This window comes from Rhinolophus ferrumequinum, chromosome 19 (assembly GCF_004115265.2).
Source record: "Rhinolophus ferrumequinum isolate MPI-CBG mRhiFer1 chromosome 19, mRhiFer1_v1.p, whole genome shotgun sequence".
NCBI classification, from domain to species: Eukaryota; Metazoa; Chordata; class Mammalia; order Chiroptera; family Rhinolophidae; genus Rhinolophus; species Rhinolophus ferrumequinum.
Window position 1 is genome coordinate 54821407 of NC_046302.1, and position 20829 is coordinate 54842235.

Genomic DNA, 20829 nt, shown 5'->3' on the forward strand with positions numbered 1-20829 from the left:
CTTGGATCGTGAGCTGTGTCATCAATAGGGAAGTGCCTGAGGGGCAGAGGCTAGGTTGGGATTTAAGACCTCTGGAATCCAACCTCGGCTGGTTTACTGGCTGTTCTACATGGGGCTACATTTTGGCTATGGTTTAAAGGTAGTCACTTCCTTCCATGTTCTTTGTATCCTTTCCCCTCTAAAACTGCAGCAATTACCCTTTATCCGTCCTCCTCCCCACCAGGATATTGCAAAGATTAATTATTATTAAAACAAAATGAAATTATCAATCTCTCCAGAGAGGTTTGCTCTATAAATACAAGAAACAGTTCTCATAATTCCCTTGGTCTTATGTCTGGGCCTGTAGGACGTGTAAGCACTTTCTCAATGAACGGGGTGTTTTTGAAATTCCTTTCGGAGAAGTCTGGCATTTATTCTAAATTGACCTGGAGGCAGAGGAGTCTTGGAATTGTTCCAGCTGATTCTTACTCTGCCAGGTGAATATTTCCATGAATGAACAAGCTGTTTTAGACTGGTTATTCAAGGGTTTGGCGTTAACTGTTGCATTGTTCTTGACTTCCTTTGATCGTATGTTTTCAGAACCCCTGTGACTGTGTAGGTCCCGATACTAAATCTGAGTCAGTATGTGCTTCTGTTAGATGTAGAATACTAGACTGCGTGGAGCAATCTACTTCTTAAGAAAGGACATTTATGGTAAACTCAGTAAGGCGTTTAGAGGGCGGCGTTTCCAGGTAGGTTGGTGACTTCGTGTCATGGGGGTGCCGAGTTCTTCCTTTCCTTCCACTCCCTATCAGTAGCACATTTAATTTGTGTCTGTAGTTTTGTTGTTTCATGGTCATTGAATGCTTACCACACCTACAGATAGCAAATCTTTACATGAAGTTGCACAACTGCTGAAGTAGGGGGTCTGTCATGACGGCAAGAGGAAACAACACGCCTTCTCCTTTTATCGAGAAACAGAAATCTTTCCCAGAAGTCCCTCCACCATCCAGCTGTTTGGACAGAAGAGGGTCTCATGGCCTCTGAGATGCAAGGGTCGCGGGACAAGGGAGCACCTTCCTTTTACAGTAATTACTTTGGAAGGTGGGCAAGGAGACCGAGGGGGGATCAGCAACCAAGGCATTTGTCACAACTGACTGGCTCTATGTCTTTCTTCCCTTTCTACTCCGTTCGCAGAAATCATTGCCTGCCAACGCTTCCCAAAGGTTTGGAGATGGATTCTGACAAACTCACCATCGCGACAGTTGACAGTTCTGTCTGGGATGGAAGAATGGGGTTCCGAACTTTCTTATACAATTTTGGAAAGGTAATCAGCTCCTGTACATGAGTGGATAAACATATCTATTTAAATTGCTTTGAAGTTTGCTCAGTACAGCACTACAAAACTGTGCAAGGTGAGGGATAGAGGGGGGAAATCATACTGGCTTCGATCCATTTCTCGTCACTGCCGAGTGAAGGAGACAGCAACCATTAATACGACTGATTTGATAAATGAGGGATGAGCAGTGAAAGGGCTAACGATTCTAATTCTAGGAACTGGATGTGAAAACTTTCATTTCTGGGCGCCGAATAACCAAAGGTGCCTGGACTGTAAGGTTTCTGTCCAAAGCACGTTTGGTGTAGGTCCATTGATAGCTGGAGTCCATCTGAAATACATGGGTCTCTCCTTTTAAATTATTTCCTTGCTTTTACATTGATTTCTCTGATTTCCTTGCGTTTACGTTGAAATTTGTGTTTTGTTGGCTCTAAATAGTTGAAGAATGGTGTGGGATAACCAGGTGGTCAGACAACATACAATACAATCAACTCGACGTATTAATTTTTGAATAGTTTCCTATTGACAAGAATATAGGAAACATATACTGGCATCACTATCAGGGACATTTCTCTTTGTTTTTGTTATAGTCAATAAGATACTGAATTTGGTAGCTCATCTTGGAAGAGAAGTGTGATGAAGTCACTATCATTTAGTTTCACCTTTGTCATCACAATGACGGGACCCCGAACCTGTCTTCCTCCTCATGGGTCAGGTGGTTGCAGTGAAGGCCACCGGCACGTCTTTCTCTTTCATCTAAAAAAAAAGGGAACAATTTGATGTGAATAAAACCCAGGGAAGTTTGGACAATGTTGGTGTTTCTTGATCTACACTCTCTCTTTGGGATTGCTTTCACTGAGAGTGACAGAAACTTGGATACTATTAAACAATAAGCGGTTTATTTTTTCTTGCAAAAAGAATGGAGGTGGTCGTTTCAGGGCCAGTGCAGTGGCTCCCAGGTCAGGCTCATTTTACGTTTCTGTTTTGCTGCCTTTCATACATAACTACTGAGCATCTAAGAATGATGTCAGCATTCGAGGAATGAAGAAGATGAAGGAGGAAGGATAAGGCTCTATGAAGTTTGGAACGTTTCCAGAAACCCCAGGAAACATACATCTGGTTGCCCCAAACCATGTGCCCCTGCCACCTTTAGCTGTAAGAGAGTCTGGTGGACTGTAGGTTTTTACCTGGACATATGGCCATTCCTGTAAACACTGAAATTCTCTGCGTGAGGATCAAATAGGGAAATGATATTGCCGAAACAACTAGCAGTTACACCACACCCTTCACAGGCAGGCCATTTATCGTGTGTGTTTCATTTGTTAGTCACTGCTTTTAACATCTATTGCCGTAGTAAATATAAGTAAAAATGATTAGATGTCAGAAATGAATCTACCACTTTATTTGCTTTTGCGACTAAGCAACAGTAGCCGTCTCCTTCGTGTTTACTTCGGAGCAGCACTGAAGTCTGTTTTCTTTGTTTTATGTGCACAGTGTTACATCTGGTCCCAGTTTTGGTGAGGAAGGGAAGGTTCGTGTGGATGCTAAGTGCGTTTAGGAGGACAGAAGTCAGTGGATTGTCAGAGGGCTCTTAGATTCATCCCGGGGGTGCTGTGTTCCCCGCTTCAGGGGCTGAACCTCCTGGCTTCCTGTTTGGAACTAGCCGTCAGCCCTGACCCGACCTGGAGACGATTTGAGCTTAAGGCTGAGGAATAACTTCTGAGGCACCAGGTGGCCCATTTGGTGCTGTGCCTGACCCAGCTGTCTGGCGGGGTCTGTGGGGACACTCCGGATGCTGTCACAGGCCACAGGTCAGCAGTGCATTCAAACAGAGCCACAGAGATGCTGTATGCACAGCCCAATTGAATCGGCAGCCCAAGGTTCTTATTCTGGGAACCGAAAGCGGAACAGGCATTCCAAACCAGTGGCCTCACAGGGGGAAGGCTTTTTCAATCACGATAATATAATGCGAACATATTTTTTCTCCTAACTTCCCCTCCCCCATTCTTTCCTTCTTTTTCTGTATTTATGTTTTGTCCTAGAAACCTTATTCAAATTTTCAAGTTGGAAAGACTTAGAGAAGTCACCTCTTCTAGCTTCCCACCTGTAGGGACCCCAGTAGACCGCCTCTAGATTCTTTGTATGGACATCTAAAGACAAGACACTGTGATCTTGTAAGTCAGCCAGTTCCGAATAACATGTCAGAAAGGCGTTGCTTGTATTGAGCTGATGCCTCCAATTGGATTTCATAATCTCATACCAATAGTGAAACTCCTAAACCTTATTTCACAAAATGACAGAAAAGACCATCGCACTGACTGGGCATTGCAGTGTTTGTTTTTGTAAAAACAAACACGGCATTTGTTTTTGTAAAAGCTTTGTTGATTCAGAATTGAGTGATGGTTCACAAGTGTCTGTTAGGAACTTTGGAGAAAAAATATACATGAAGCACAGCAGCAATTCTGTGTAAACGCTGAGAAATGTGATGGCGTATGAAAGAGAGAGAAACTGACCAGTGTCATATGCCATTCTGACTGTCATCTTTCAAATTAAAATGTGGAGGATATGTCCTTGTCAGGCTCTTTGGTCATATTCCCCTTCATTTTCAGCAAGACTCTAAAACAGGTTTATCTTCCTTTTTTCCTTCTTCCCTCCTTTCCTGTTTTTCTCCCCTCTTCCTCCCTTTCTTTCCTTCTTTCTAAGGCTCGTAACTATAAGAATTTCAAGGGGAGTTTAATCAGTTTGGTATGATGAGAGCAGGCTTGAATTAATCGTGAAGAATGAGTAGCTGAGGTCAGATGGGATGGGAGCGATCGAATAAAGACAGATGGACCAATGCAATACTTTTTATTGAGTCTGCTGGAGTGACTCAGTCTTTGATCATTCAGGCCCGTGTTTCACAATGTTAATACACAGCCATTACTGTGGGGAGGGCAAGGCATTGCCTAACACACTGAGGTAGAATTAAAGTTGAATTCTCAGCAATCTTCAACATTTTCCCCAGGAGACACACATTACATTACAGACCTTCCTAAGCAAGACGCCCAAGGAGGCACCTTAGGTTCTGTGTAAGCTACCTGTAACTTCCTCCCCTTTTCTTTTGAAAGTAAACTGCAATACAAAGGAGTGTGGAATTATAGGGAAAACAAATACAGGTGCCATATCTGATTTTGAGGAGTTGTCACAACTGATGTTAACTAACCACGTAGATGCCGGAAGTTGAGGATTATCGAAAGGTTGAAGGCCACCTACAGAGTTCATCAAAGCCTGTTTACTCAGAGTTTTCTGTACAGATGCTCCTTGACTAACAATGGGGTTTCATCCCCTTCCACCCATGTAAGTTAAAAATGTCATAAGTCAAAAAAAGCATTGAACGCACCTAACGTAGTAAACACCAGAGCTGAGCCCAGCCCCCTTACACGTGCTCAGAACACTTCCTTTACCCACAGTCCCATCTCAAGAGTAACTGCCTTCCTCTTCTCCCCAGAAGCGGGAGTCGCAGCTGAGCGTTTTGTAGACATGATGGGAAGCCAAAACACAGCACACGGTATCCATGACACGCTGGCAACACAGTGCACTTGTTTACCCACGGGATCGCCTGGCTGCCTGGGAGCTGAGCTCGCAGACACTGCTCAGCATCACGAGAGAGTATCGTGCTGCATCTCTCGGGCCCGGAAAAAGGTCACAATTCAAAATTCCAAGTATGGTTTCTCCTGCAGGCATATTGCTCTTGCACCATCATAAAGCTGATAAATCATAAGTCGAACCATCCTAAGGCAGGAACCATCTGTAGTAAGGGTGGCAGCAATTATTGCATTCCTTCTGCTAGAGACTCAAAGAACTTGAAGGGACAGTGAGTTTTATAGAGTAAAAGGAGGAAGTCTTAAGACAGGCTTTGATTGATTGATTAGTGTCCTACTTGGGTGGGACTTTCTCTTAGGGTAGGAGTTTTGGAAGTGCTGTGGAGGTAGTAGGAGCGGGGCTTGGGGAGTGGGGAGGGGAGAGGGAAATTTCTGGTTGGCTTTCAATTTCAGGTGACAGTCTTTTGTGGTTCATCATCAGCAGGCACATTGGTGCCAACAAAATGTATACACTTTTTTTTTTTTAAAGATTTTATTGGGGAAGGGGAACAGGACTTTTATTGGGGAACAGTGTGTACTTCCAGGACTTTTCCAAGTCAAGTTGTTGTCCTTTCAGTCTTAGCTGTGGAGGGCGCAGCTCAGCTCCAGGTCCAGTTGCCGTTTTCTAGTTGCAGGGGGCACAGCCCACCATCCCTTGCGGGAGTCGAACCGGCAACCTTGTGGTTGAGAGGATGCGCTCCAACCAACTGAGCCATCTGGGAGCTCAACAGCAGCTCAGCTCAAGGTGCCGTGTTCAATCTTAGTTGCAGGGGGCAGAGCCCACCATCCCTTGCGGGACTTGAGGAGTTGAACCAACAACCTTGTGGTTGAGAGACCACTGGCCCATGTGGGAATCGAACCGGCAGACTTTGGAGTTAGGAGCACGGAGCTCCAACCACCTGGGCCACCGGACTGGCTCCCTGTATACACATTTTAAGAAACAAAAAAAACTGTATTAAAATTACGCTGATGGTAACCACTTTGAGCACCTCTTGTAATTGCAGATGTCAAACATAACTTGTATTCATCTTATGTTATTGGTATATATTGAATATTATAATTTTAATAGTTTTATATATATATTTGCTTATTGCTTATTATTACTTTTATGCTTTTATGAGGAGGTTACAAGATCTACTTTAAGTAGCTAGATCATTAAATATAATAATTGGCCTGATTTTTGCCCTCTATTGACTTTCGGGGCCTTGATAGTTATATCCGTTAAACAATGGAGTTAGTCAATGCATTCTCCTCTTGCTCTGCGACTGTGTTCCCATAATTTGGCAGTTTTAGGTTGTATAGACTACTGATATGAGGGAATTTGTTTTTGGTTTCTGCCATAGATTTATCTGTATAGGTACACACAACTCTCCTCAATTTTTGCATCTGATAGATGAAGGAAGCTCTACTTCATTTTTCAGATGTATACATTTTAGAATCACGGGGATATTAAGTAATGTTTAAATACATAAATGGTTGCATTTTGGTGTGTGGAACACATTTCCTATGAATAATCATAATGACAACATAGCAACAAGTATTTATTGAGTGATTTTTCTAGGCACTAGATTGTGTGGTTTACACGCATTATTTCAGTTGATTTTCAATGTGACTGTATTAGGAGTATGTTGTTGCCACCATTTTAAGGGGACAAGAGAGAGTTCGGGTGGTTTGCTCCAGTCACAAGGCCAGTGAGCAGCAGAGACAGGATTTCTTCTTTTTGACTCTGAAACTTGTATTCTGACGTTTGTTGAACAATGGCCTTGTCTTACAGTTGAGAACACATTTGTAAACTCTTACTTAGTGTATTTGTCCACCTGCTTTTAAAAATTCAGTAATTGAGAAATCAGTTTTAAATTTGGAAAACAATGTTGGAAACAGGAAGCAAGATGGCCAGTGTAGAATGAGGAGACAGAAAATGTTGGTAGTTGATGCTCCTTTTGCTGGTGAAACTTCGGTGCTTTGAGATCTGCTCTGGATGATTTTCCTTGAGAAAGGCTTTTGCTCTGGGGTTTTCTCTGCTGTTCCCAACACAGAGTCTTCCCTGCGAAGTGGACTCCCAGTTGTAATGGTGAGCAAGTAAAGACTTATCTCGCTACTTGACAGCATTTCAATCATTTTTGTGTTATGTTGCAGATCTCTAAATGTGAGAAGGACGGGGGAATATTAGTAGGTAAGTCACTGAAGCTAAAACTAGCACATTTTTAACTGGTCTCTTGTCTACAAAACTGGTCTCTTTCCAAGAGATTGAGGACTTCCCATGCAACGCAGTCCTGTCTTTGTATACTTCTCTTCCTTGGTGAGCTGCTGTCAAAGGTCATCCTTAATGCCTTCTTGCCTTTCTTACTCGTTGGGTGAATGAATTCGGAGAGCACAGCACACATGGTTCCTTCTCCAACAACCATCTCTTCATTCCTCTTTCTCACAGAAAAGTCATGTTGGTGGGATTGACCCCACCTACCATCCAGGGGTGGAACCTCATTGATTTCAAACAATACATGCTCACCATTGTTTTAAAAAAGATTCATAATTGCCTAGCCCTAATCTTACAGAGGAAAGTGACTCCTGTAAGAGCCAGAAAGAGCCTAAAGTATCTCACCTGAGACCTTTTGGAAAACCACGCCTGCACTTTGTCACATAATTTTTAAAAATGACCCACCAAAAGGAGGAATTTCAATCCCTTACAAACACAAATACTCAACACTTGGAGTCTACACTTTCTCCTACTGTGGAATAAATACCCCTTTATTTCTGTATATCTATCCTTTTTTCTTTCAGTCACTTTCTGAATGAGTGGCTCTCTTCCCAGCAAGGAAACGACCTCGGTTTTGCCGCTCAGCTCTGGGCTCTTGCTTTGCTCTCTGGCACTGTCCTGTTGGATTCAGCGATTCATTTTGTTATGGTGCTAGACCCAAGTCAGCTCAAGAAAGAGCAACAGTTATCACTTCCTGGATGTCAAGTAAACGAGGAAGCTTCTAGCTCTAGAAACTACTGGAAGCAAGAAGGAATCTCGTCAGAGGTCAGAGTTGTCCAAAGAGCAGAATTGAGATATGGAGAGAAGTTGGGTCCTTGATGGCCCATCCTTACCTGAAGTCTAAGAAGTATGGACTTCCTCAGTCACATAGACTAATAATTCTTCTATTATTTAGGTGAATTTGAGTTGCATTTTCCTTAACTGATAATGGGAAGTGTCTTAACTAATGCAGAGGGTATAGCATACAGGCTAGGAAGCACAATAGCTCCTGGGCTTCCAAAGATGAATAAGACATAATCCTTGCCTTCAAAATCTAGGCATTCATAATTTAAGAAAGTTCTTAACCGCCATTTAATGCTTCCCTCCTTGTAATGCAATGGGTAGGACTATTTTTTTCTAATTTCATTTAAATTTTTTGAAATATATATTTTGAGTTATGACATATAGTTCACATGCCATAATAGTCACCCTTTTAATGTGAGCGGTTAAGTGGTTTTAGCATATTCACAAGGTTGTATAATAATCACCATCTCATAGCACAACTTCATCAGCACTCCCATCCAAACCCCAAAACCATTAGCAGTCACTCCAACTCCATCTTCCCCCCAACCCCTGGCAACCACGAACCTACTCTCTGTCTCCATGGATTTGCCTATTCTGGACACTCCATATAAGAGGAATCATGTAATATGCTCCCTTATTTGGGTGGCTTCTTTCACTCAGCATAATGTTTTCAAGGTTCATCCATGTTAAGCAGGTATCAGCGCTTCATTCCTTTTCATGGCCGAATAATATTCCATCGCATGGATATACAACACTTTGCTTACCAGGTCATCAATTGATGGACATTTGAGTTGTTTCCACTTTTTAGCTATTAGGAATAATGCTGCTATGAACATTCATGTATAAATTTTTGTATGGACACATGTTTTCAGTTTTCTTAGGTTTATGCCTGTGAGAGGAATTGTTGGGTCATATGGTAACTCTGTGTTTAACTTTTTGAGTAACTACTAGACTCTTTTCTAAAGTGGCTACACTGAAAAGAAACCATGACTTCTGTCCTCTTGGAATGTATAGGTACTAATATATAATAGGTTGCAAACTTCAACTTTGAAAAAACTAGACCAGAAAGAAATCTTATAGCATCTTGTGCATAGAAGTCTTTAACACAATAAAAACTTCCTCTGAAATCCTTACTGTAAAACAGAAATTTGGTTGCCGAGTAGCCCCTAGGTAAATAATAATGCATAGTGTGTTTTTCCCATTGTGACACTAAAACCTTTAAATTGTCCGTTTTTCTTCTGTCACAACTAAGAAGTTAGGCCTTTATAAATCCTGCTAAGCCCCTAACTGAGGATTTACTATTATAGTTGGAACACCAAGGAGCTGTGAGGTCAATAAAAATCTTTAAAATTCTTTTAAAATTTTCAGAGAATTGGAAATAAAAAATATTAGCAACACTATTTGGATTATAGGAACTAGAAAATGTAATTAGCCAGAAGTGGAAATAAAATACGTGAGATGACTATTACTGCTCAGGAAGAATATAAAACAGGAAGGTACAGAAAGCATCTATAGCACAAAACACATTTGCTTTTTAAAAATAATTTTATGGCAATGAGTAAAGTGTGTGAGCTTCTCTAGGTGCTGTATAAATAGTGGGGATGATGAGAGAGGCATTCAAACCACAAAGCCCTCCTTTTATGATAGCTGCGACCTTCCTAAAAGGTATTTGAAATCATCTTATGATAATTAAATTGTGACAATTAGAAAAAGGCTTGAGGAAAGTGCTACAGGAAATTCTGCATGTACCGTAGACTCCTTCATCCACTCGGTGCACCAGGGGTAGCTCAGATACAAAGGGGTATATCATGGAAGCTGCCATGTTTCCCCGAAAATAAGACCTAGCTGGACCATCAGCTCTAATGCATCTTTTGGAGCAAAAATTAATATAAGACCAGGTCTTATTTTAATATAAGACGGGGTATAATATAATATAATATAATATAATACTGGGTCTTATATTAATTTTTGGTCCTAAAGACACATTAGAGCTGATGGTCCGGCTAGGTCTTATTTTTGGGGAAACATGGTAGTATCAATAGTTTCTTTAGACAAACAACACATAATTTCATAACAAGTTAAATCAAAGGCGGTAATTACACCAAGTGATACTTTAGTTGGGCAAAGACGGTTACAGGTGTCATCACAGAGCTGTAATAGTCTGGAAGGCTTCGTGGAGGAAGCAGTGGGATTTGGGCCAGGTCCAGGAAAATGGATGGGTTTGGGGCTAGGCATGGAGGAATGAAGAATCAGTTGAAGTGAAGGCACAGAATGAACAGGAGGAGTAGGAGGGAGCGGGCATTGTAGAGATCGTGCGTTGAGTTCCTTTCCTGAGGTAGAAGATTTGGGTTGGAATGAGAGACAGATACACGAGGGATAGTAAACCAGGTTTAAAACCTCAGTGGGGTCCGGTGCTCAAAACCCACAACCGCTGCCTGACTCCCTCTTTAACTCTGAGTGGAAGCAGAGTTCTTCCAGGGCCTGCAGGGCCGTCAGTGTTCCCTCCACACCCAGGGGCACCCCCTGCAGGGCTGAGCATGAATGCTCCCCTGTTCCTGGAGTACACGTACCCACATGGCCAGCTCCCACACTTCCTGCAAGTATGTCACCTTCTCAGAGACCCCCAGCCACTCACTCAAAATTGCAGCCCCGCTGGGACTTGCTTCCCTAACCCTATTCACTGTTCTCCATTCTAAGAAGCACTTTCTCCTTCTAGCGCACTATGCAGTTTCTTATTATTATGTTTCTTACCTGACTCTTGTTGACGAAAAACATCCAGCCTAAGAGAAAACTTGTAAGAGTTCATTTGAGCCAAACTGATAACAATTGCTGGGAAGAAAATCTCAACGGATTGAGAAAATGCTCTGGAAAATGGCCATTTTGCAACTTATTTTATACATTAGAATCAAAGGAGGAGGGTTACATGAAATCTATTGGTTGTAGATTAAGGGGGTGGGAGAAACCAAAGTTGGGGGGAAATCCTTGGGATTGGATAAAAAGCAAAATGGAGAGACACACACTTGTTTTACATTGGTAGGTATAGGATAGTTAATAGCATTTTATAGCACATGGAGATAATATTTGGGGAACAAGATAATAATGAGGGATTTTGTAGTCTCCTGCTCTGGTTTGGTGGGTTGTGTCCCCTGGGGGGTCTGGAGAAAGAGATTTCTCTGATATTCCAAGAGTATGTTATCTTAGATGCAAAAAGACGACAGACAGGCTCACTTCAGGTAAAGATTGACCTTTGTTAAGGAAGCTACCGGCCACACATGTGACTACCGGCCATGAGTCACTTTTAGTTAGAACATTTTATGGTTCAGACCATCTTATGTGTTTGTTTTCAGTCACCTGAGCTTGTCATGTTTAACATGTGGCCCCTTTTCCATCCATATTCTTTATACTACATGAAAGTTGTAAGGCAGGGATTTTCATCTGTTATGACCACACGTGTATCCTCAGGGCCCAAGTAGGAGGTGGTACATAGAGGCCCCCGGTGTTTATCCAGCAGATTAATGGATCAAAGAGGAGGCCTCCTTCTCCCCACTATGTGGAACAGGGAACTGCTGGGACAGGCAGGGTGCTGGGAGCAGGCTGAGGAGGCCGAGGGCCGTGCCTGAGGGAGCTGGCTGGCAGTAGGCTCTGAGGGTGGGTGGTTCCTTTTCTGGGAAGATCTAGAAATACCTGGAGGAAACTTCCAGGGCTGAAGGACATGAGTAGCTTATACAAATAGAAAGTAATAAGTACCCTAGCAGAAAAATTGCTATGAGAGTTCAGATGGTCCAAGAGAGAGTGAGAAATCACTTCCAAATGGAGTCTGGCCTGGGAGAAGGGGGACCAGGGAGCCCAGGGGTGAAGAGACTGCTGGTGAGGGCAGGTTGTGCGAGACACTGGAGGAAAGTTCTGGAAATGTCTGGAAACAGCACAATCTAATGGTGGCCGAGCACACGGCTCTGGAGATGACCTGAAGGTTTGGGGCTCAATTCAGGTTTTATAGTTAACAGCTGTGTGATCACAGGCAGTTTTTTAGCCTTCTGCTTCTTGCTTTCCTCATCTGTGAAACAGTACCTTTCTTATGGGGGTCCTGTGAGGGTTCAGTGAGTTCATAAATTGACAGAACTTAGAGCAATGCCAAGTGCACGGTGAAGACTAATTGTTGTTTAGAAGCTGATAGGAGAGTGTCCTGCTGTGGGTGCCAAGTACTTGGGTAATTGGGTCCCAGTCAGCTTCAGTTACAGAGGCATTTCTTTTCCTTCCCTTTCCCTCCCTTGTCCTCTTAAGGAATCAATTAAAATAAACATCAAGGAAAACACAGAGTCAAGGAAGCAGAGGAGATGGGTGTGGAAAGGGAGAGGCCGAGTGGGGTTCTAATAATTTCCTCTTTCTGACTCCCAGGGCGTCTTTCGAATTTGTTTTAAACTTAGAGAAGTTGTGGTGGACGTAGGCGTTGACATGAAGAACTGGATCGTGCAAGAATAGATAGGCTGTGGGGAGAGGGAGAGAGGGAAGATGCAGGGAGGGAGAGACGGGAGCCAAAAGAGAAGTTTGAGCCTGCACGACCTCAGAGAATGGGATGTGTGGCCATTGACGCGAAAAGGAAATCTGCGGGGCAAGTGACTTCATGAGGCTGAGAGAAGCTTGAGCTTCTCTCCACCTTACAATGACAAGCTTGCTTTCAGATAAGTAGGAGATCCAGATGGGTGACGTAAATGACCTGAGGTCAGTGGGAGATAAGAAACCAGGCTTGAGCAGAGGGGTCAGAGCAGAAGAAGTCTCTTCACAGTTCTCCTGGCCTCTGATCTCTACCCTCTGTTTTATTGTCTACGTTGCATCCAGCCTGATCTTTGCAAAATGCAAGTCTGGTCAGGTCACACCCCCGTTTATCTAGGAAATTTATTATTCTCTCTGGCTTTATTTCTTTGATGCACTACTTGCCGCTTCTTGAAGATAGCAGTAAGGATGACCACGTTTTCTTCCTTTTCCTCTCTCCGTCCTTCTCCAGATAGGATGCTGGTTTATCAGGGAAGGTGCATGTCTTTGATTGCCAACATAATGGGTTTAGATGGATGTCACAAAAAACAGGTTAAAAAACTCCTCAATGGGAGTAACTGTGAGGATTACGTGAGTCGAAGTAACAAAACCACATAATGGGTATTCTAGAAATTATATCTTGGATTATTTATAGCTTCTCCAGAATCAGGTGGTTGCTAATAGAACAAACCCCTCACGGACTTTGCGTCCTGGGAGGGTCAAGCTCAGGAGAATTGTTTGGGTGACACCAGGGAGTCAGTGTCACTCACAGTCGTGTGAGGAAGTTTTGAGTGTGTGCTCATCTTCTTCCACGCCACAGCCTGTCGGTCTGTCCCGTTCTGTGCTTGAGCTTCTCTCCACCTTATACATTCCTGATCTGCTGGGACAAACAACCACGGCGGGAAATTCACTACGTTTCCATTTTGGGCTACGGAAGCTTAGACCTCGGCTTTTCACCCTGTAGGATTTTTTGTCTTCAATATTTTTTAATAGTTACAACAGTTTGTGCCCTAAGTTTGTCTTTGTGATTCTGAAATCCTTCATGGCCCTGATTAGATTTGAGAAGTCTAGAGTAAATATCCCTGGTGTTTGGCCGTTGGGTGTCTGATTGGCTCATAAGTGAGACCACTTGGGGTTTCTCTGGAGGTGGAGGGAATCGCAGAATTTAAAGATGGAAAGACATTAAAGATTTTCCAATGTAGCATCTCAACACACACACACACACACACACACACACACACACACACACACAGACACACTGGAATGACAACCCTATGAAAAGGTTATCAACCTCTGGTTAAACATTCCTGTTCTATTTGCATTAAAATATTTATTACAGCCCCATTTATAATAGTAAAACAGTGAGAGTAACCAAAATATTTAGTACAGAAATAAGTCACTGTTATAAAACAATTATACCATGAACATTTATGAAAATGTTATGATTTTAAATGAGAAAAGAGCAGAATATAAACTTGCACTTATAGTATGTTTAAAACTAACTATGGACAAGAAGATGGGAAGATATGCAAAAATAAAATGACTCATGCTTGGGCTATGAGGGTAATCTTTCTTTTAAACATTTTTAAGTAGTCTATAATTTTGCTTATTCATTGTTCTTATCTCAAACTGATAAAAACCTGAAATTGGTTTTACATTTTTTTTCCTGCTTGAAAACAGATAAAGTAAAAAGGGGGATAATATTTGTTATGAAGACAGAGATTTACAGTGGCATTCTCTGAAGGTCAGAGGCAAGAATCCATAGACAGAGAGATAGGTGGATAGATGGTAGATAGATGATAGGTAGATAGTAGAGTCTAGTTTATTTAGTGAAACAAGCAAACATTCCAGGCCTCCCATTCCTTTTTAAAACCATTGTAATTGTTTGTTGAATTTATGTTTGCAAGTTAATATGAGCCAGAGGATCGTATTAAAAAGGGGAACAGTTTTAAGAGAAACCACAGCATGAGAGAAAAACTCGAGCCAGTTCTTGGAACCTAATTACATTTTTACTTACATCCTGAGAAAAAGCGCTACCCTGCACCACACAGCTGATGAGCAGAAAGTTTCCCTACCTGAGTGAACTCTTTCGGCTCCTTCTCATGTGTCCTTATTGCTTAGACCTTTGCAGGTCTGTGTTTACGTGCAGACATGCACCATCTTTCACAGCTGTGCCTTCTGTTGTCTGGGGACCCCTCCAATCCATGTTGACAGGAGCAGCATTTTCTGCTGCTTATTTGCCTGACATTTAATAGTGTGATTGGTGCTGGTGCATTATTGCAGTCCATGGAGGGTAATGTCTCTTATCTTAGGATGCAGATTGTCAAATAGAGAAGACTCTAAGGTTAGTGGATTGAAAACGTCAACCACAGCAAACTCCATTTGAAATAACCTTAAAAACAATATTGGTGTTATGTGGAATGACAGAAGATATATTTAATTTTACCTTCTTGGACAATTCATGAAAATTAACATTAAAATTTTAAAAACTAGCTTAAACATACCAATAAGAGTTTTACAGACATGAGAAAAAATACCTTTACATATGTAAGATTTTTTTTCATATGTGTTTACTGCTATGTTACTTAGCACCAAAAGATTCATGATTAGAATATCTTTGTCGTGGTTTTTGTTTTTTGTTTTTTGTTTTTTTTATTACCAAACAACCTTCTGACTTTTGGTATTAAATTCCATGTTATGTTTTATTCATAGTGCTATTCTTACATCATTGTGTGTGTGTGTGTGTGTGTGTGTGTGTGTCTGTGTGTTTTCCTGATAAGTCATCGCCTATCCCTTTATTTTCAACCCATTTCTATAGTTCCTGTTTCAACATTTCCACAATGGCTACCACACATCACTGAACTTGCTGATCTAGTAACTCCACCTTGACCTCACCTCTCTCCAAAGCGACCGGGGTGTTGTGCTGCCAGCAGACAGGGAAACTCAGCCTCACCTTGTCTGGTACAGAAAACACTGAGGATCTTGTGAGCCCACGATTTTCTATGTGGAAGTGATGGACTTGCTGGACTATATGAAGAGCATAGTACGTGGGGTGTTCTTTCCAGATGAATCCTTTGCAAAGTTGGATGCTGCTAAAGAGAAAGAAGATTCTTTCTTTCTAATCCCATGCCTTGGACAACTGATTTGTGACTCAGTTTGTCAGGGGAGCCTGGGTGGGTGCAGATGGGCCCCACCCAGGTCCAGCCCACACTGTCCTACTTGCTTCTGATGTTGTGATTATGGCTTCCAGAAAGGAGCAGAGCTTCCCGGTACTCAGATACTTCTGAAAAGTGTACAGAATGCACCAGATAGGGTGTTCTCTGTAAACAAACATTCAAAATCCGTGAAAGAGAGCTGTAAATTACAGGGTAACATCCCTTATCTGTAAGGCGAGGAGACAAATTCCTGAGGATTGAAATGTAAAGACCATAGCAGACGTTGGCTTAATTTGATATTGGGTAATGAATTGAGGTGCTTTTCCTGGTCTGCCCTAGGGGCCACCCCCTCTGCCAGGACTGGTTGCCACCCACTCATCTGTCATCTTGCTCAATTGTCACCTCCACAAAGCGTTTCTTTCTTCTCCCAGACAGTGCCAGTGGCTTCCTCCTCTGGGCCCCTCGGCCCTTTGTGTGGACTATATTTAAAACTAAACAAATTGTCCTGTAATGATTTATTTATGTATCTGTCTCTCCCAAGAGGTGACAAGCTCCCCAGAGCCAGGGAATGTGTCCTCATCATTTTTATACACCTATCTCCTTGGTTCAATGCATCGTTGAATCCCTTCCCAAATTTTTCTGAACTCCTTTCAGTGATTACCATTGTCATGGCACAAACTGCAAACTTCACTTGTGTTTCTTGCCTCAGCCTCATCAGAACGAACATTATGCTCCCCTGCGCAGGCTGGACTCTCTCTCCCCTCTCTTCACCGATAATGTCCCCTCAGCTTGGAATGAATCTCCCCAAACATGAAACCCTCTCCTGGCTCGGGGTTAAGTTTTCCTCATTCTCCAGACTGTCTAGGAGCACACGCCTGGGTGTTCCTTTCGTATTCTGTGCTTTTCCCAGCACGAGATTAAACACACACTACTGGTATCACCTGCTTGCGTGTCTCCATTACCCCCTAGACTTAGGGATCCTTGAGCAGCGAGCCTGGGACTCAGTTAATATTTGCAGATTAAGGTTCTTACAAAATTCATGTTACGTGTCATGAAACTTTGTAATAATCAAGTAGAACAAATATGTAATCGGAAGGTAGGAAACTTGAGTTCTTGTCTAGGTTCTGCTTTTTACACTCTGGGAGGATTATAAAATATAGAAGCTTGCCGAATTGTAAGACTGCTTTCACAAAAAGTAGACATAAACAAAGAAACACAGGCCCTGCCAGGAAGTAGGACCCACAGTACAAGGCCAGTGAAAAACCCAGACGTGTCAGCTTAGCAGAAACGGGGGTGATTGAGATCCAGTGGAAAGGGAACTCTTCATGTCACAGTGACCGTGCAGGAACCAGGGTAGGCCTGTGCCCAGGCGGACTGGCACCGAGATTGCCCTAGGGACGAAAGGAAAGAATTTATATCCTGGGTTTGGATATAAATAGGACTTCATGTTTATTTATTCATGCGCTGCCTGCCATTTATTCCTCTGGTGAAGCTGCTGGGACGAATGAATCTGTCAGCCGAGGGCCTGGCTGTATGGGAGGAAGATGGTGGAGCTCAGGCCTTGGCGAGGCTTGTGACAGGACTGGAATGTGACAGCTGCCTGGACTGCGCCACGGGCCTTGTCCCCACAGACTACCTATGTGAGAGGACGCAGGTCATGCAGAGTGTCAGCCTGAGGATCTTTCGCTATAAAAACGAGGATATGTACTTACATTATGAATCTTAGGCAATAATTAGCCTTGAAAACTGTAGGAATGTGTCTTGTGTCCCCTGTGCCACTACTGAGATGTCCAACTCGGCTGCCACACACACTGGATATTTTAAAATGTAATTTGCGCTGACAAATGTAGAGACACTTCTCTTTAAATCTCTCTCTGTCTCTCTCTGTCTCTCTCGTGGGTTAGTTACCTCCAGCCCATGTTTTGCATACCTTCTTCCTTTTTAGCGTATTCAGGTGACAGAGATGACACAGGTGTGTCTGTCATCGGTGTCAGGACCGAGAGGAAGTCCACGGAGAACAGAACCGAGGCACAGGACATGGCACTGCTGTTTTGCTCACAGGAGTGGCCGTGATCGAGGCTGAAGGATTGCAGTTTGGAAGGAGGAGCACGTGTTGAGGGCCTGGCTTCATCCGGGCGTGGCATTCGAAAGGCAGCGGTGGAGACACGGCGCCGGCTCTGGAGTCAGGCCGCCTTCTCCCCTCGCTCTGCCTCTCGCCGACCGTGTGACTCTGAGCAAGTCACTTACGTCTCCACCCCTCAGTTTACTGTCCGTGGGATGAGGACAGCAAGGTGCCAGCTGCATTCGGTTGATGGGGGGTGACAGGGACCGTGCCTCCCAGCCCAGACGTGCTCAGCACACGTGGCTGCCATTATTATTTGTTCCTTGCTGAGTCCTGACATCCACTTGGGTTACTACTATCTCTGCTGAACGTGTGAAGAGAACGAATGCTAGCCAGCTTACATAAATTAAGGTGAAATTTTCCATTAAGTGGCTGCTTTGGATTCTGAACCCAGTTCTGTCGGATCCCCAATGAGAGGGACTCTTTCCACAGTGCCGTGCTGTGGCCCAGAGGTGGTCCTTACGCTTAAGGGACTTTCTTTTGATCGGTGGCAAGTCCCCTGTCCTTCTCCTCTTATTCCTCGCCTTCGACCCAATGTGTCGTCGGCCTGCCCCCTTTCTCCTTTCTAACAGCGGTCCCTCCCTCGTGGCCCAGAGCTCAGGGCAGAAATCCCATGAGTTCAAGGCCATCGTCGTTACCACAACCCTCTGGGTGAGCAGGCTCATGGCGCGCTCCTGGGGGAGTAGGGGAGAGGTGGAATGTTCTGGAGAAGTTTCATAAGTCAATGAAAGAAACACAGCTGGGAAGCACTGGCCAGAGTGATGGAGAGAATCTGAACCCTTGGAATTGTTACTCAGCAGCCCTATCTGTTATTATGCCTCAGAATAAGACTTGCTGTTGTGAGACAGGATAACACATACTCGTTTTAAAGTTACTTAGAATAGGAACTTTTGTTACTTATAGCCAAAAGAATTTAAATGGCCTATCAGCCAAAAGGATCTTAATGGTCTTATCTCCACATGAATTAATCAAGATGGTGAATTAATTAAGCTGCTTTTATCACTGAACACTCCTGCAAGCTTTTCCTATAATAATTAATACAGATCGTGGGAAAACGAATTTAATGTAATCTTACTGATGTGGATGTACGAAATGTCCAAACCTGTAGAGAATTGTTATGAGTGTATTTGAGCCAAACTGACCACATATGCCGGGAACAAGATCTTAAAAGCTCCCAAGAAGAAGTTTTGAGGCTTCTTTTGTGTTTGGAATTCAGGAGAGGATTTAAGCCAGACGGGATCGTATTACAGGCTAGTTAAGATTACTGGTAAACGCAGTCGTACAGTAGATAGCCTTTCAGAACTGGCTGTTTTCACCCAACATAATTGCCTGGAGATTCAGCTTGGGCCCGTTTGTTCCTTTCTCTTGCTGAGAAGTTTTCCATGGTGTGGATGGTGTAACCATTCACCTATCAAAGGACATTTGGGTAGTTTCCAATTTTCACTTTTTACAACTAAAGCATCCATGGACATTCATATACAACTTCCTGTGTGAACGTACGTCTTCATTTTTCTGGGATAAATGTCCAGATTGCAATTGTTGGGTTGTGTGGTAAGAGCGTTTTTAATTTTGAAAGGAACTGCCGACCTGTTCTGCAGAGTGGCTTATAGAGAGCCATTTATTTAAAATAATCCCATTCTTACGTTTTCATCCCTTTAGAACATCTTTATTTGTCCCCTGCCTAAAAGGTAATTTGAGTCTAAATACAAGTTTGATAGTATTCTTTGTGACTTCTTTGCAATTCCACATTTTTTTTTATTGCTCTGTTTATACTTTTCAGCACTTGTTTTCTCAGTTGTTTATCTATTCATGCTTTAATCATGACTCGTCACCACCTGGAAAATCAGGAACCTTAGAAATAGAACCTGAGGTGTAAGTTATTTCTGGGGTTTGGCTATGACAAGTAAAGCTGCTGTGAATATTTGTGTGCAAGTTGTTATTTGGGCGTATGCTTTCTTCCCTCTTGGAGTGGAGGTGCTGGGTCCCATGTTCAGTGTGTGGTTAACTTTATAAGACATAGCAGATTGTTTTCCAGAGTAGCGGCACCATTTTGCATTCCCACCAGGAATATGGGAGAGTTCCCGTGGCTGTGTGTCCTCACCAGCCCTTGGAATTGTCAGGTTTCTTTCTTTACAGTCTAGTAGATGTATACTGCTGTCTCCTAGTCCTTTCGTGGGCATTCCCTAATCGCTAATGATGTGATAAGTACATTTTTCAGTTACTTATTACCACCCACATCCCCTCTTTGGTGAAATGTCTATTCAAGTATTTTGCTCACTTTTGAAATTCAGTTATATTTTCCTACTGTTGAGTTATGAGAGTTCTTCATCTGTCCCTTTGTCGTACATGTGATTTGCAAATATTTTCTCCAAGTTTTGTGCATTGTCTTTTCATTATCTTGACAGTGTTTTCACAGAGCAAGTTTTCATTTTGAAGAAGTCCCATTTATCAGTTTTTTTTTTTCTTTTATGGATTGTGTTTTTGGTGTCATATCTACGTAAGAACTCTTTGCTAACCCCAATCACAGAGAGTTTTTTTGTTTTCTTCGAGTTTTGTAGTTTGTGTTTACATTTAGTTGTCTGTTTCATTTTGCGTTACTCTTTGCATTACATTTTGCTTTACTCTTTGTTGCATTACTCTTTACTCTTTGTGAAGTTGAGGTTCATTTTCTTTTTCCTTTTTGGTGTATGGATGGCCAGTTGTACGAAGACCTTCATCCATTGAATTGCCTTTGTACCTTCGCCAAAGTTCAGTTGGCTATGTCTGTGTGGGTCTATTTCTGGAATCTATTCTGTTACTTTTTAAAATATGGCTGCCGGGAGATTTTACATTACATATTTAGCCCTCATTCTATTTCTATTGCACACCATGGCTCCAAAGCATGAATGACAGTACAGAGGGCTGGCCTTTAGAATCTTGCAGTCAGTTCCTGGCTGAAGGTGACCCCTGGGGGAGCTCATGACCTCCAGATCATTTTCAGCAGAGATGGCAAACCCCAACACTTGTAGCAACCGGGGCTGGCAAGGATGACTTGGGTGGGGTGCCCACTG

At 42.8% G+C, this 20829-nt stretch overlaps 1 protein-coding gene across 2 annotated transcripts in view; it reads left to right on the top strand.

Annotated features, from left to right (window-relative positions):
- Positions 1-20829, top strand: part of SOCS6 (suppressor of cytokine signaling 6) — a 68207-nt gene that overhangs the window by 39219 nt on the left and 8159 nt on the right. Inside the window, exon 3 of one of the 2 annotated variants that reach the window (XR_004421062.1) lies at positions 1177-1259. The exons of the other annotated variant lie outside the window; for it this stretch is intronic. The gene's annotated coding sequence lies outside the window, so the exon portion shown is untranslated. Of the gene's footprint in view, positions 1-1176; positions 1260-20829 lie in introns of those variants that run through there. 2 annotated transcript variants of the gene reach the window in all.